This window comes from Trachymyrmex septentrionalis, unplaced genomic scaffold (genome assembly GCF_001594115.1).
Source record: "Trachymyrmex septentrionalis isolate Tsep2-gDNA-1 unplaced genomic scaffold, Tsep1.0 scaffold37, whole genome shotgun sequence".
Lineage (NCBI taxonomy): Eukaryota > Metazoa > Arthropoda > Insecta > Hymenoptera > Formicidae > Trachymyrmex > Trachymyrmex septentrionalis.
The window spans coordinates 5,314,968-5,315,852 of NW_017305536.1; the positions used below are offsets into that span (position 1 = coordinate 5,314,968).

At 33.1% G+C, this 885-nt stretch overlaps 1 protein-coding gene across 1 annotated transcript in view; it reads left to right on the plus strand.

Moving 5' to 3' along the window:
• The window catches only part of LOC108750401, a 35,650-nt gene that overhangs the window by 26,119 nt on the left and 8,646 nt on the right, over nucleotides 1-885 (plus strand). The gene's annotated exons all lie outside the window — the stretch shown is intronic.

Sequence of the window (885 nt, forward strand, 5' to 3'; positions counted from 1 at the left end):
TACAATATCATATGAAAAGAACGGTTTTGCTAAACTATCTAAAAATTTATAAATCTGAAAATAATTTTGTTGAATTATCAAAATAATTATATAAGACGTTCTATTTTTATCTTGGATTTTTTACTTATCCGCTTAATTATTCTTTCTATAGAATATTTCGTAATTATTATACAATAATGTTTAATAATACTAAGCGTGATGAGCAACACTATACAAAGTTTTGACATTCTATCAACCTCTCTCTACTTGTGTACCCTACATAATTATTTTGATGGTGTAACAAAATTATTTTCCTATATCTAGCTGAATTTTTAGATAGTTTTATCAAACCGTCCTTTTTGTATAAGATTATAAAATTCTATCCTAAATTCTAACATGAATTATTTGATGCGGACTTTTACCATAATGGAGCAAAGTTCTCTCATTCATCTCTCATGATTGTTATATTTTCGTGCAAAGATATGATATTATCGCGAAGCGGAAACCTGTAATGAGTCGAAAGATCATGCGTTCTCGATGATCGGAAAATCTGCATCAAAATGAAATGGCATACTATTGATATCACTGAATACTGTCGACGTCGCGGTTAAATGTCAACACGCCTCAAAGCGGAAATTCGAGAGCACGTACGTATCGTATCAGTCACGACGTGCGTAAACACGATGCATGGATAACACGCATCACGAATGAATGATATCCTAAATAAATGGCTAGCTCTTCTCGTTGTTTTCCCGTATTTCATAAATTCTGACGACTACGGTTGAGCTTTTCATGCGCGACGGCAGTTTTACTTCCAGAAAGATGAAAAAGCGACATAGCGATATATGTACATATGTATGGTAATACCGCAACTCTTTTTTTCGACCATCGGATCGTCACGATTTT